General features: G+C 44.8%; 1 long non-coding RNA gene across 1 annotated transcript; it reads right to left on the bottom strand.

Moving 5' to 3' along the window:
* Positions 1-5145: 5145 nt before the first annotated feature.
* On the bottom strand, positions 5146-5498 carry LOC123452523. The gene is made up of 3 exons (XR_006632609.1): positions 5459-5498; positions 5286-5363; positions 5146-5208 (listed from the first exon to the last, which is right to left on the bottom strand). It is a non-coding gene; the product is annotated as an uncharacterized LOC123452523 (long non-coding RNA).
* Between the last annotated feature and the right edge of the window lie 8895 nt (positions 5499-14393).

The raw sequence follows: 14393 nt of genomic DNA, 5'->3' as shown, positions 1-14393 counted from the left end.
TGGTTTGGGGTGTGCGCGGTGGTGCTGCAGAATGCGCTGCTGGAGTTCTTTCAGAATGTTCAGAATTTTTTCTCGTCCTGATTGAATTCATCAGTAAAGTTCAGTTCTTCAGCCTTATTTTTTCTGAAGAAAGTGTACGAGGCAAAGATGTAACGTTAGTTTTCAGAATGTTCAGACTTCCGGTGCTCCTTTTTTTTTTCTGAAGAAAGTTACACGGGAATCTCTTGTCAATTTCGTTTGTTATTCGTTGAGATCGTATCATATGTCAGTTTGGTGTGTGGTTGTGTACAGTACAGAGAAATTAAAAGAAGACACTCAAATTTAGTACTGCATCTAATTTGATTTTGTAAGTCTTCCCTTGAGATTTGGTTTTAGTAGTTGAATTTTGGGAGGGGCTGTTGGTGGAGAAGACACTCAAATTTAGTGTAGTTGAATTTTGTGAGCAGTTTTTTTATAAGACACTCGAAGAAATCTTGCAGAGTTTAAATTATAGGCCAGTGCTATGCACTGGCGCGTCGGCCGAAACTTTCGGCCGGCCGCACGATCCGTCAACTGCCGGCGTCCGCACCTTTAGATCTTCATGCAATATTTTTTTTCCGATGCAGCAAAATTTCAACGCGATGCAGCAATTTTTTCAACGGTTGTAACAAAAATAAAATTTATAGCAAAAAAATATCTACGTGATCGTAGTAAAAAAAGAAGTTGATGGTGCGGGGTAGCAAAAGTCAAATGCCGGTTGTAACAAATATCTACGTGAACGTGTATATAACTTTTTTAGTGAACGGTTGCAACAAAAAATGATGTCGATTGCAGCAAAAATTAACACGGTTGTAGCAAAAGTAAAAAACACCGATTGTAACGAAAAAATCGATGAACTTGAGTTATAACCAAACGTATATACAATTTTTTTATTGGACAAATGTAGAAAAAAACGTTTGTAGCAAATATGACGATGGTTGCAACAATTTAGACAAAAAAATGTTACATGCCTAATCAGCGGGTCGTGTGCGGCCGGCCGAATAATTCGGCCAGCGCACCGGCCAGAAACGTTTCCCTAAATTATATCCATAGGTGGAGAAGAAAGATGGAGTGCGGCTGCCCTGTTTTAGGGGAGCTGTTGGAGACGCTCACTTTCTACTGCCTTAAAGAAAAATTTGTGCCCCAAATTTTACTCCAAGCAAGTGTTGGTACCCTATTATAGGCAGCTATTGAAGATGCTTTCAACACAACTTATTCCTCTGTCACAGTTTAGAAGACGTACATTCAAAAGATGAAAAGATCAAAATCGTTGGGACCAAGGTGATATGTAGTTGGCTCAGTTCCTTTTGCTCATGACTAAAAAATAGCAACGTATTAATACCAAGGCGTCTAATTAGCTGAGAATTCAATGCACAGGTACCCCCTTCATTAGTAAACGGGCCGTCTTCATGCATGCAACCGTGGTAGTACTATGCAAGCAGCAGCTATTAGTAGTACTAGTTGAGTACCCGTGCGTTGCCACGGGATATAAAATGTGTTATGAAAAATAAATAAAGTCATAATTCGAATCATGAAGATTATATTTAATCTCGACTCTCTTACTCAAACACCTTGCAGCCCACCTTATGCATCGGACTCAAAATATCTTGACTTTATACATCATTTTAGAAGGGACCAATGTTCTTACCAGCAGCAACTGAATAGACAAAATACTTGTAAGTTGTAACTGTAGCATTACCTCAGTAATAAGCTTGACTTCTTAGTTCATTGATCCACGACACCTAAACAGCCAGCACACAGTTAGCAAGTGAAGGAGAAAGAGAAATATCGTAAAAAAATGGCACAAACAACTATCTCAAAAACAATAAGGATAAGATTAAAATAAAATAAAATTCAATGGTAGCATAAATAGTGTATCAGATGAATAAACACACGAAATTATTCTACAAGCACTCCCAAGCTCCAAAATAATTGAGTATTGAGCACAGGCTATTTGAGCTCAGGTCCACATGACGGTGAGACGGTCAGCGACAAGCACAGAATTTCGAAACACATCCCAAGCAATTTTGCAACAGATGAATTCATATGTATGTAGATCATAGTTTCTTGTTGGCTAATCAAAGTGGGTAGAAGGAGTATTGCAGTTCCTGATGAGAGCTTGTTTCCAGCTGTCAATTGCTCTGTACTTTATTCGCTATTAGATCATACTGAAACTTACATAATGTTGAAAATTTAAAAAAAGAATGAAGGTTCACAGTGATCAGAGAAGTAACCAATATTGTGGAGGTGTAGAACATTTGAATGTTGGTCATAACATAAAACAAGGATTATTGTTCTTTGAATACTGTTCTTCATATGTATTAGTAATACTTAATAACTTGAGATAGGAAGTTATTTATTTCCTATCTCTGCATACAAGTGGCATCTAGCACGTTTGAAAATGTGTCCATGGTTGGGGTGAAGTACAGAAATGTGTCCGTGATTCTGTAGCTATCAACAGTGCGGTCAAAATTCTTCGTGTGCAACTAATCTCTTACCATTTACATACATGAAATTAGCCACATACTTGTATGGTCACGCAACAAAGAGAGAAAACTAACATCGGGGCATGCTTATTCTTCTTATTCAGGTGAAGCCGGTGCTGAAGAGGGTGTAGTTCACCCTGGTGGGTCTGGCACTGTCGCTGACCCTCTGCATCCTCCTCTACGCCAACACGGAGAAGCCGAGGGAGCCGCTGGAGAACACCGCCGACGGGAGGGCCGTCCCCGAGGTGTACAGCGCCGCCGCCGCCAGGCTTGTCGTCCCTTCGGTGAGCGCGTCCTCCGCCTGGAATATCTGCTTGCTGAGGTTGTCGATGAACCTGGCCACGGACTCCTCGACGCCGGTCGCGTCGGCCGGGAACGTGGTGGGTATCTCCGCGTCCATCAGGGCCTGCTGCGCGGCATCGTCGGTGACTACGCCGACCAGAGCGTCCGTGGCCACGTCGGCGGAGACGGGCATCAGCGGCGGGTCGACCCCGGCGCGCCATAGGGGGTCGGGCAGCTCGGCGGCGGACGCGAACCCCCGCACGATGTCGTCCGGCGCGGTGGCGTAGGGGGAGAGGATGGCGGAGTCGGAGAAGAGCGGGCGGTCAGGCAGGACCTGCGCGACGAGAGGGTCGGCGGCGAAGGACCTGAGCGCGCTGGCACCGACCCTCCGCAGCGCCCGCGCACCGGCCGCGGTCACCGGGCAGAGGGGGAGCATGGGGTGGGCGCGGCAGAGCAGAAGGGCAGAGCCGATGCGACGCCGGGATTCGGTGATCTGCGCGCGACAGTGGATTGGTGCTGGGATGGCCGGCGGCGAGGGGGTCGGCGTAGGCGGCGTGGCGTGGGTATCGGCAGGACTGTGTTTGCCGGCGGCGAGGGGGTCGGGGTGGGTGGGGCGTCGTCTTGTCGGGAGAGAACGGGGGCGACGGGGTCGGGGGTGATTGGATCGTGGGTTCGTGGCTTCTGGTTGTTTCTTTTTCATTTTTTTCTCGCTTGCCGTTTTTCTTAACGGGGGAAGGAGAAGGTCGACCGAGTGGTGGTCTGAGGTGCGATGTAGGTTTTTTATTGAACTAATCGGCTGGTTTATTGTCTGGTTTATGGAGGGATTGAAAAAAATCGGTGGAACGGTGGGAAGGCCAGCGGTAGGAGGGGGATCGCTCGAGGTCGAACCATCACGACGGCAGATCCCCCTTTAATAGTAGAGGCTATACCAAGTAATTAAGCACCAAGTCAACATAATGCGCTCATTGCAGGCAAGGCATAACCTGAAAACTGGAAATAGTTTCTTCTTGTAAGAAGAAAATAATGCCTTATACTGGCATTTATATTCATAGTTAGCTGGGAAGCAAGAACCATTTTCTTCATAAGAGAAGACAAAAATCAAATAAAAGACATACAGAGTGTAGCATACAATATATATGAAAATGTTAATCGAATAAAAGCTAAAATACATTGTGCGGAAATCCAGATAAAACAATTGATACATTTGAGTTCAAAAAGTAGATGTCAGATATCACACAATTGCTTATCAAAAAATCCTAATAGTTGGTCGGCGATCCCACGTGTTCAGGGGTAATCCGTGGGCTAATTATGAGTGCGTGAGTCAGCCCCCCCCCTCCCGCCCGATCAAACAAGATTAGGAAGTTGCACCTTAATGAATATACAAGCTAGACTAATAACTGGCGATGCTGCAATAAATTATTCATAGTTCCATTTGCAAACAAAGGATTCTTTTGTATGGCAACTACTAAAGAGATCAAACTACAGACATGGTGTATGCTCAAAATGGAGTCGATAACTGTGGATTATGCCACAACTGGTGTTTTCAGAGTGCAAGTACATGACGGATGTTGGCATTCAAGATGAAGGAACTTGGTTAATGGTGGGCCCTGCCTTACAAAATTATGAGTTCTGCATCCTGAATTCTAGATGCCAAGATTGGTGATCTTTAGTTGAATGAGAAAGAGAGAGAGAGAGGGAGGGAGGGAGAGAGGGAGAGAGGGGTGGTCAATCATGTGTCATATTTCAAATAGAACCCGAAACCGGACCTCATGTGTGCACTTGGGGAGAGGGATCATGAAGGCATGTCTGAGCCTGTGATCGTTGACCTTGAGAACATGGTCTTGCGGCCCATGAGTTAAGCAAAGAGAAGAAAAATAAATTACTATTAGTTGTCTTGGAAAGTTCAAGACCATCTTCATTTGTTTGCAAGAGTAATTGAGTATATATTAAACACAAATCATAAATGAACATTCGGTTCACATATTCAACATAAGTTCACGCAAAACTGGCAAGGCTCATTGTTCTAAGTTGTGGAAACTGAAAACTGTACTGTACTAAGAAAAAAACATATTCTGCTTTCCACCTAACACCCATCCTACTACCAGGGTTCAGTACAACTTATTGATACATATGGAGACTTGTGGTGACGTATAATATATAGTACCAAAGAAACATGTGGGTCTTACTTGAATCTGAATGTTAGGTGGAAATTCTTGAAAGCAGACCTTCATGCCCACATTTGTGGCTTCTTGACCATACTCTCTTGATTATGCTCTGCATATAAATAGATCACTGTCCCGGCTACTATTTTCTAAAGTATAAATGCATTATCAAAAGACCGCGTCAGCTGTTCACCTTGAGGTGATGGTACACCTCAACTCTATCTTCATGAGGCAACGTCAGTTGGGAGGGTCATGAACTTCTGTACAAAAATTATTTGGGAGTCATCACATATTAGATATAACAGGTTGTGACAAATTCCATCCATTCTCAGCTTACATAGCTAGCTTGTTTCCAGCGTGAAAACCTCCCTTGCAAAATTGAAAGCAGACACAAGTAGCACCATAGTCTTGTTTCCTACAAGATTTGCAATGTGCCGCAAACATATGACATACTTTAGTACATCATCTAATAATTCAACTGATAATTTGGTGCACTTCAATTCCACACACCTATGAACGAGGTTCACTTCCTCGCCCTCCTCATCACAGTTCGACAAGACATCAACTGCCGTCGCCTTTGTCATTGCACTGACAGCGAGAGGTAGGGGGAGACCTATGCGACAACAACATCTTGGTTGGCACTGGTGAAAATGAGGGAGTGGCGTACCAGATTAAGATCCACAAGACCCTCGTCCACACGTCAAACCCAGCCGGTCTGATCGTGGTGGAGAGTACTTCTCAAAATTAAACGAACTTAAGTACAAAGAGAGATTACCCTACAATTAACACATGTTAATTAAACTCTAACAAATACAATTTCAAGTGTTGTCAGCCCATAGCCGAGCAAGAGAACGGGGGGTTCCTCGTACACGAGCGCTAAGAACATCTTGTGTAGCTTCAGAAAGGCAACAAGTAACTTCCTCGAGGTAAGCTCTAACTACCATTAAAGTTGCATAGCTTTTTTTATTGAGCAAGGATGCATTCAAAGCTTGAATCATATGCTTACCACATTATGCTATGATTTACTGTTTGATTAGGACATTAACGACAGTAACTCTGTAACTTCTACACCCTTCATTCCCTGTCACTCAAATCAAAATATTTCAAGACCATGCAAGTTCTAATGGAAACGGTGCAGTTCCCTCCACATTTTCTCATCCGGGCTTGGGACCGGCAAAGGCAGTGTTAAACTACAAAACTACTTACTAAACACAAAAATTAGCAAACACCACAACCAATTATATTCAACTAAGTACACAAGACACAAGATCAACCAAAGGCAGGATTGGCACCGCACACAATTCACCAAAGGCAGTAAATATTAACACAACGTTTGCACAAGATCACAAGGCAGGGAGATACGGGCACAAATAAGGAAAGCTATGAATTCCAGAACCTGAATGAGAATATCCAGCATGAATGAAACTGACATGTACAAGCTACTTGAGTTGAAAAGTATACAATCAGCAGTAGTCATCAAATTTAGCCAGACTTATTTTACAAGTTGCCAAATTAAAATAGGAAGTTCCGCAGCAAACCGAGAAGATGCACTGAAGATTCGTATCCAGATCCCACTGGAGAACCACCAGAAGAACATCACTTCTGAAAATCAATTCTATACCAACAAATCGGAATCATATTCAGTGGAAATGACACTAATCAAAGACATGATGAGGAGTAGAGTGTCCATGGCAATTTGTTTGTTCAAGCTTCCAGTTCAGAAGCTTCAACTCTCCATTGTTTTGGTATAAAGCGTTAATCCCTAACCTCTTTTTGCATATCAAGCCATCCACATTACCCAAATATAAGTCAGGAGAGGATCACAAGCCAAAAATACGACAGATTTTGATGGCTACCAGCATGGCTTGGGCTAAACAATCTGCAACCACAAGAAGGCGGAAGCAAGAAACCACAATCAATGCTAGCAGCTAAGACAACAGAAGCTTCTTCAACAGATCAAAATAGAGAGCACTGGGTTTTTTCAGTTGTAGGATGCCCCGTCTAGATTGATGCTCCAGAGAAACCTTCGAACCTTGTACATCCACCAAATCAATCTGAATGTTTAAATTTTGTCTCTGTAAGATAAATTATATGTTGAAAAAATTATGATGAATTGGAAAGGTGCAGGATTTAGAAGATCTTCAAACATATTCAGCATCATGTTGGACCTAAATCGTCAGTTAGGACCTGTAGTGGACCAAGAAACCTTTGTTTCAACTTTTGCTTTGGGGAAATGAAGCTGCCTATAAACAGCTAAATGATGCATCAAACAGTCAGGGGATAGGATAAGCTTGCTTGGCTAGTTAGGCAACAACGCCAATCCCAGTCTTCCAGATAGCGAACTATATTATCTCTCATCCATGTCAATGTCTGCAAGGGCACATGGTTACCAAGGGCACAGAAAACCATGTCCTGGAAGTACAATGTTCAAAGCAAATCAGGAAAGATGAAGTCAACAGAATAAACCCCCTGTAAACCAACAGTCAAAACAAGGCACCTTCCAGAAAGCCCCATAAGTCCAATAGCTCGAGAACCAACAGTCAATATGAGAGATGCTGTAACCTTAATTCGACTGTGCAAACAAAGAAGCTAAATTGAGGATCAATTATCCAAACGTAGTTCCCAAATTCTCTGATCCCCATCCCATGGTTAACGATCCAATCCATGTCAAATCAACCCCCACGGCCCCACCGTAGTCCCCGCCTGCAGCGGCGGACAACATGCCCATGGCAGAGTCGATCCCATACCCCTTCCGCTCAGGTCTCTCTCCATTCCCGCGGTTGCCTATACACCAAAGGGTGTTGGCATGTTGCAGCCTCGGACACTTCGTGGATGCTAAACCGCAAGACAGCCTGCTCCGCCTCCAATCGCGCACCACGCTCCCACTCTCTTCCTGCATCCTAGCGGTCGAGCTTCCACCGACGACAGGCTACAGCTACCTGCTCCTCCCACGATCCCCAGCGCCTCCCGCCGTCCGATGCCAGCAACCAATCTCCCGCTGTCCGTTGCGCCGCCACCCACCAGTCAGTGTCCCGCCGTCCGTTGGGCCACCAGCCGGTCTACCGCCACCCGTTGCCACTCGCCGGTCCATGCCATATGGGAGAGGAGAACGTGTGGATGCGCCAGTACAGGCTACAGGGAGAAGATGGGTTGGAGAGAGGGTAGGGAGATAGGGTTACCTGGGCCTCCTTCATCGCTGCCGGAGGACACGACGCTCCTACTCGTCTCCCTTCGCGCGTCGAGATCCTCCTGGACTCGGTGAAGAACGATGAGATGGAAGGGCTTGGATCCATCGATCCAGTCTAATTTGGCTTCAGTATGTAACCGCGAGGAGAGAGACGTGATCTGGAGGCTGGAGCGACCGGGTCGGGGAGATAGGTGCGCAGAAGTGGGACGTGCGTTCATGGGTGGTGAGATTTTCCCCCTTTCTATTGGTTTTTTATGGGCGTGGATAGAAGGACCGGACAAAGGTTTTTTTTTTAATTTAATCGCCTGGTTTACGAAGGGATGATAAAAATCGGTGAAAGTGGTAGCAGGAGGAAGTGGGGAGGTGGGATCAAGAGGTCGAACCATCGCTCTGGTCGAACCATCACGACGGCACATCCCCTTTAATAGTAGAGATTAATTAACAAAGTAGTAAGTGTCACGTGTCTTAAACTTTTTTATTTTGGAAATGCATGTACTCCCTCCGTCCGTGAAAGACTGTACATATAAAGATGTACACATAAATCAAGAGAAACCTTCATGACATAATTAATGTTCAAAAATAACGACTTATGTGTACATGCAACCATTGAAAGAAAGGGATTAAATACCGGTTGCTGCATACAGTATTTAAGGTTAGGCATGCAGCCAATGAATAGAGCACAAGTTGATACATTACTTATTTAATACCAGTAAAATTAAAGGCTAAGTGCATTGGGGGTGTAGATGTACACTCTTTGTGGGAACAAATTCTAGCACTATCTCCATCACAGTTTAGAAGGCACACACGTGTATCTATGTCGTCAATTTGATTTATATAAAAATTATTGTTTAATATAAAAAATATATCATTAAAAAATAGAACGTCTAATTTTTTTAATGATATATTTTTTATAGTATATGTTTATCATTAAGTTGGTCAATTTGATGACTTAGGTACACGTGTCGGACTTATAAACTGAGATGGAGGGAGTACTAGATGTACAGTTTTTGACGAACGAAGGGAGTAATATAGAGGGTGCTTGGATCCAAGAGACTAAAACTAGTCTGACTAAAACTAGTCTCTTTAAGAGGCTAACGTTCCAAACACCACTGACTAAAGAGAGGCTAAAACTAGTCTTGAGGCTAAAATCTTTTAGTCAGGGGTACCCCTACTAAATGTGCATTAGTCATCTCTCTCCTCATTTAATTCCTCATGCAAGTTCTGGATGGAGGGTTTGGAGGATAATAAATGCTCATTAACTTGATTTTAGTCTCTTTAGTATTTGGATCCAAGCATGAGTGAGGCTAGCAAGTTTTAGTCTCATTACTTTTAGTCATTGGGACTAAAAGTATCAAGCATCCTCATAGTAGACTCGTTGTATGCTTAAATCTTTGTGAATGGATATAGTTGGGACTTGGGAGGTGTGGAACCGGTGAGAGTCTATTACATGGCAAATATGTGGATTGCCACACATAAATGTGATGATACCCAAATTGAGCTCATTTATAGGTGCTGAAATATTATAGGCCAACACAAACCATGCAATGTGGTGGGCAGCGGGGCACCTTTCATGTCATTAATTCTCAACCGATAAATATCAATCTCTTCCGTGTCTCTCAATTTCAAATACATTTCCTCTTGAATAAATGAGACAATCCATACATCAAGAGAGTAGAGAGTGTGATCCATACGAGTTGCATAGGATTGGAAGGCACCGGAAATTATTTTATGAGCCGCACTAGGCGTTTGCCGGTTGAAGCAATGGAAAAGGTCGTCCACCTCCATAGCCGTCGGATTAGGACAAAAAGAGCCGGTAGATATCCCTCAGGTGAGCAAACAGAATTGTAACAAGCAAGTTGTTGCGCACGTCTCTCTACAACACCGATCTTGTTGCAAAAAGCCTCGAACAGCGGACCATTTTCTCCGTCCTTCATTGTTCGTTCTGTGCAATAGGAGTCTTGTTGCGCTTGGCCTTCTGCAACAAGAGACCGGTTGCAAATCATTTTCGGATCATTTCATTTTCTTTTTCTCGGTTGCCCATCATTGTAACAGAAGTCATGTTGTAGTTTTTTTAGCAAGTGTCATCTTGCCTAATCCTTTTGCAAAAATATAGAGGGCGTGTGCATAAACTTTTCCGTTGCAGTTTTTTTTTCAACAGAGTCGACCATGGACGGTAATAATAAGAAAAAAAATAGAACGGTGCAGAAGGTCCAAATAGGACATGCGTCACACGCTAGATGCGGCGGACGCCTCGCGCTGGATCGGCCGGGTAAAGGGAATCATTTCCCTTATTTTATCGCGAGGTAGAAAGTTAAAACTATGCATATTGTCATGTGTGTTGGGGAACGTCGCATGGGAAACAAAAAATTTCCTACGCGCACGAAGACCTATCATGGTGATGTCCATCTACGAGAGGGGATGAGTGATCTACGTACCCTTGTAGACCGTACAACAGAAGCGTTAGTGAACGCGGTTGATGTAGTGGAACGTCCTCACGTCCCTCGATCCGCCCCGCGAACAATCCCGCGATCAGTCCCACGATCTAGTGCCGAACGGACGGCACCTCCGCGTCCAGCACACGTACAGCTCGACGATGATCTCGGCCTTCTTGATCCAGCAAGAGAGACGGAGAGGTAGAAGAGTTCTCCGGCAGCGTGTCGGCGCTCCGGAGGTTGGTGATGATCTCGTCTCAGCAGGGCTCCGCCCGAGCTCCGCAGAAACGCGATCTAGAAGAAAACCCGTGGAGGTATGTGGTCGGGCTGCCGTGGAGAAATCGTCTCAAATCAGCCCGAAAACCTCTGTATATATAGGTGGGAGAGGGGGGACCTTGCCTTGGGGCTCAAGGAGCCCCAAGGGGGTCGGCCGAGCCAAAGGGGGGAAGGACTCCCCCCCCAAACCGAGTCCTACTTGGTTTGGTGGGTGGAGTCCTTCTTTCCTTTCCCACCTCCTCCTTTTTTTTCTTTTCTCTTTGATTTTTCTTCCAATGCGCATAGGGCCCTTTTGGGCTGTCCCACTAGCCCACTAAGGGCTGGTGCGCCACCCTCAAAGCCTATGGGCTTCCCCGGGGTGGGTTGCCCCCCCCCCCCCGGTGAACTCCCGGAACCCATTCGTCATTCCCGGTACATTCCCGGTAACTCCGAAAACCTTCCGGTAATAAAATGAGGTCATCCTATATATCAATCTTCATTTCTGGATCATTCCGGAAACCCTCGTGACGTCCGTGATCTCATCCGGGACTCCGAACAACATTCGGTAACCAACCATATAACTCAAATACGCATAAAACAACGTCGAACCTTAAGTGTGCAGACCCTGCGGGTTCGAGAACTATGTAGACATGACCCGAGAGACTCCTCGGTCAATATCCAATAGCGGGACTTGGATGCCCATATTGGATCCTACATATTCTACGAAGATCTTATCGTTTTAACCTCAGTGCCAAGGATTCATACAATCCCGTATGTCATTCCCTTTGTCCTTCGGTATGTTACTTGCCCGAGATCCGATCGTCACTATCCGCTTACCTATTTCAATCTCGTTTACCGGCAAGTCTCTTTACTCGTTCCGTAATACAAGATCCCGCAACTTACACTAAGTTACATTGCTTGCAAGGCTTGTGTGTGATGTTGTATTACCGTGTGGGCCCCGGGATACCTCTCCGTCACACGGAGTGACAAATCCTAGTCTTGATCCATACTAACTCAACGAACACCTTCGGAGATACTTGTAGAGCATCTTTATAGTCACCCAGTTACGTTGCGACGTTTGATACACACAAAGTATTCCTCCAGTGTTAGTGAGTTATATGATCTCATGGTCATAGGAACAAATACTTGACACGCAGAAAACAGTAGCAACAAAATGACACGATCAACATGCTACGTCTATTAGTTTGGGTCTAGTCCATCACGTGATTCTCCTAATGACGTGATCCAGTTATCAAGCAACAACACCTTGTTCATAATGAGAAGACACTGACTATCTTTGATCAACTGGCTAGCCAACTAGAGGCTTGCTAGGGACAGTGTTTTGTCTATGTATCCACACATGTAAATGAGTCTTCATTCAATACAATTATAGCATGGATAATAAACGATTATCTTGATACAGGAATTATAATAATAACTATATTTATTATTGCCTCTAGGGCATAATTCCTACAGAGACACGGCGTGCGACTTGGGCTACAGACCTGCTAGAGAGAGTCTGACGTGGGTTGGATTGATGGGCCCTGTGGCACAACAGCTGGCTGACCCTGATGCCTCGTGATTTATGCATGATAATTAGTACTAAAAAATTACTTTAGACCCTGTAGCGCGTGCTGCAGGTTTGGACCATAGGGCTCGACCATGATTGCATGTATAATTATCCTCACTGTATTATGCAGAATGAAGATTCTCGAATTCAAAAGAGGACAAATCTATGACATTGGGTTCATTGACCCAAATAACATACATGATTATACGTAAAAAACAACGCCAAGGAAAGAACAGATAACTTGCTAAGGGCGTTAAGGAAACAACCAACCAAAAGGGAAATACTATTTCCTTACAGCTACATGTGAGTGTTACTGGCTTGTACACATTCTGTTTCGCTTACTTGATGTTAAGTGTAATTGATGAGTTATGCATGCACAAGTTCCATTTTATTCTCCTAGTCATTGAGGTTGTCGAATGAGTAGTACTTGTCATGGACTCGAAATGTAAAAACGCCAAGACGTGGGCAGACCTGAGTGAAATGCTCCAGAGGTAATTACAATTATTATTCCTTTTGATTCAAAGAGGCGGCGGTGAAAAACCATTCTTTGACTTTGGAGTTCCAAATAGAAAAACAGTTCTCATTTCTTCTTGTAGTCGATTGGTCGTCCGTTCATCTGCTTCAGTATATTTGCCCTATTTTGCCTCTCTTTTTGTGCGGCGAATGGCGAAAGACCCGATGAGTATTTTCGTACCACCTTCCAATCTTCTTAGTCAGTTGTGCTTTCCGTCCGTATTGAGCAACTCAAATTCATAGAAAGTCGTTGGTGCACCCACCCAGTGAGTAACTACTAATGCAATGAGTAACTACTAATGTTACGAACAAAGAAACTTTCTAGAAGTGGACCCAACAAGCAAAGCAACGGATTGAGCCGCACTGTATTTATTTTCTTTGTCGGGTAGGATTTGGAAATGGTTCACCAAGAAGGTTAGGGGTGAATGAAAAGAGAAGTTGCAATATTGACAACTCAATGTAAGTAATATTAGTTAGGTCCGTGTATCTCTTTGATTATAGTTTCAGTACCATTATCATGCTTGATTATTATTTCGATTGAACACTATGTTGGGGAACGTCGCATGGGAAACAAAAAATTTCCTACGCGCACGAAGACCTATCATGGTGATGTCCATCTACGAGAGGGGATGAGTGATCTACGTATCCTTGTAGACCGTACAGTAGAAGCGTTAGTGAACGCGGTTGATGTAGTGGAACGTCCTCACGTCCCTCGATCCGCCCCGCGAACTATCCCGCGATCAGTCCCACGATCTAGTGCCGAACGGACGGCACCTCCGCGTTCAGCACACGTACAGCTCGACGATGATCTCGGACTTCTTGATCCAGCAAGAGAGACGGAGAGGTAGAAGAGTTCTCCGGCAGCGTGACGGCGCTCCGGAGGTTGGTGATGATCTCGTCTCAGCAGGGCTCCGCCCGAGCTCCGCAGAAACGCGATCTAGAGGAAAAACCGTGGAGGTATGTGGTTGGGCTGCCGTGGAAAAATCGTCTCAAATCAGCCCTAAAACCTCCGTATATATAGGTGGGAGAGGGGGGACCTTGCCTTGGGGCTCAAGGAGCCCCAAGGGGGTCGGCCGAGCCAAAGGGGGGAAGGACTCCCCCCCCCCAAACCGAGTCCTACTTGGTTTGGTGGGTGGAGTCCTTCTTTCCTTTCCCACCTCCTCCTTTTTTGTTCTTTTCTCTTTGATTTTTCTTCCAATGCGCATAGGGCCCTTTTGGGCTGTCCCACCAGCCCTTAGGGCTGGTGCGCCACCCTCAAGGCCTATGGGCTTCCCCGGGGTGGGTTGCCCCCCCGGTGAACTCCCGGAACCCATTCGTCATTCCTGGTACATTCCCGGTAACTCCGAAAACCTTCCGGTAATCAAATGAGGTCATCCTATATATCAATCTTCGTTTCCGGACCATTCCGGAAACCCTCGTGACGTCCGTGATCTCATCCGGGACTCCTAACAACATTCGGTAACCAACCATATAACTCAAATACGCATA

This window comes from Hordeum vulgare, chromosome 5H (genome assembly GCF_904849725.1).
Source record: "Hordeum vulgare subsp. vulgare chromosome 5H, MorexV3_pseudomolecules_assembly, whole genome shotgun sequence".
NCBI lineage: Eukaryota > Viridiplantae > Streptophyta > Magnoliopsida > Poales > Poaceae > Hordeum > Hordeum vulgare.
This window is presented reverse-complemented; position numbering and strand designations above follow the sequence as displayed.